Below are 2,298 nucleotides of genomic sequence, written 5' to 3'. Positions count from 1 at the left end.
GGTTCAAAGAATTTAGAAATTCTGTAGGAAATTGAACAGCTTCTTCCAAATCGAGAACAGTATCGACCGAGTAGTATATTTTCGTCGGCGCATCAATCTTTGAAATAATCAAGTTATTTACTTTATCTACTTGTTCGTTAGTTGGTGACAGAATAGCTCTTTCTTTAAACCAAGATATTGTCTTATAACTTATGTTATCAATGTCAGGATAGACATTGTTGACTAACTCTTGGATGTTGTCTATCAAAACACAAAGGTTTTCTAGGTTAATCCTTCCCTCACTTTGTGTTAATTCTCCATTGCCAACTTTTAGCAGCTTCTCTGGAAATAGCCTGTTCTCACGTGAAGATGACGAAACCCTCATATTAGTTTTAAGATCTAATTTATTGACATGCGACCAAAGGTGGGATCTTTTTAGCGAAGCATTTATTTCGTCAGCACGTGTTCCTCGAGTCACAACTGGTAGGATTTGACGGAAATCTCCTGAGAACAGAATTGTACATCCACCCATAGGTGAATTTTTGTTGCGCAAATCGCGCATTGTCCTATCCAGTGCTTCCATAGTGCTTCCATAGACGTCTTGTTTGACATGGTAGCTTCGTCCCAGACTATTAATGAGCAGTCACGCATCAATTTTCCTGTATTGCTCTGTCTAGAAACACTACAGACGCTGTTATCATCATCGGTGGCGATTTTCAGCGGGTGCTTGATTGTAGAGTGTGTGGTTCGGCCTCTTTCCAAAAGAGTAGCGGCAATGCCGGATGACGCAACAGCTAACGCAATTTTTCCGGTAGATCTCAATTACTAATTACTGATGTAATATCTTGAAAAATATTGTTTTTAATTATATGCTGTAAAGAGCCATATACATAGATCTATATGAAAACAACAATGTATTTAACGTATTTAACGTATTTAATTGGATAAGGATTAATGTTGTACCTATTTGTTGAAATCGCTTCGAAAATAAGCTATTAGTTGTCGTAAAAAGTAAATGACAAAAAATGTAATTGTATGGAATCGATAGCAAACTAAACGCGCTCCGAATCAATAAAAACTATTCAAAAACTGTATTTTAATTATGTGCGATTTGCTAATATAGAACCTGAAAATAGCGTTTTATTTCGCTGTAAAATTGTATGTACATATAATTACATGGAATTCAGTACATACATAGATACATATGTATGTACATATGTCCGAAATGAAATAATGCGAGCGATTCGTAAATACATACATACATACGTCACCATACGATGTAATTCAACATTAATGAGGTGTGGTGAGATTATCGCTTAACGCCTGTTGCTTCATTCGGTTGACAGCGAACAAACACACAAACAGCTTTTTTTGGAAAAAGAGCTGCTTTTGTTTAAACAATTTTGGTTAAATAACAAATAAATCAATTTTTTTTTTGATGCAGAACGAAAGTAAATATTTCAAAGTTAAACTTCAAGAAAGTTTCATTTTAATTGGTTGATTCGTTTATGATTTATGGCCGTGAAAACCAAAAATTTATGTTTTTTTGCCACATTTTGACCGATTGCCACGCCCCCTTTATATATTTCTTCACATTATATAGATATAAACCTTCCTCTTCAATCAATCTATCTTTAAAAAAAAACCGCATCAAAATCCGTTGCGTAGTTTTAAAGATTTAAGCGTATAAGTGGACATAGGGACAGAAAAAGCGACTTTGTTTTATAATATGTAGTGATAGCATTCGTTTTGCGACTATCTTATTATGTTTCATTCTAAATCTGAAAAAAATCATTAAGAATGGCATCTGGAAAACGTAAAATTACGGTTGGAAGAGCGATAGAAATTCCGCTGCCAACACAGCAAGAAATTCCTTTTGCGGAAAGCCTGTGGAAACTTTCAATGAATTCCAAACTATGTATACAACAAACGCAGCACTCTTAAGACCATTTCTAAGTGGAATCAAATATGCAACTCAGGTAGATTTTTCAGTGATTCTGAGCCAAAATTTGGCGCTGCTTTTACATGCCTTTGTTGAATATAATATTTAAACTTGAGTAATAACCTAGACAGACGGTGATTAACGAATTAATTCGGTGTCATTCAGTGCAACTAATGCGGTTTGTCAACTACACTTAATACTCTTAATTTAAGCGGATTAGGGGAATTTTCGGCGGCAACATTGCTGAAATAGAGCGGTTAATATCTGTTGTGATTCAAGAATGATAGAGAAAAGGATTGCGCTTTCCGAATTCGCCATGTCGTAAGAGTCCATCTATAAAAAAAACAAAAAGAAGGGGAATTACTTCTTTGTGAAAA

Source organism: Anastrepha ludens, chromosome 6, assembly GCF_028408465.1.
Source record: "Anastrepha ludens isolate Willacy chromosome 6, idAnaLude1.1, whole genome shotgun sequence".
Taxonomy (NCBI): domain Eukaryota; kingdom Metazoa; phylum Arthropoda; class Insecta; order Diptera; family Tephritidae; genus Anastrepha; species Anastrepha ludens.
The sequence above is the reverse complement of the archived record's forward strand: the minus strand, read 5'-3'. Positions refer to the sequence as shown.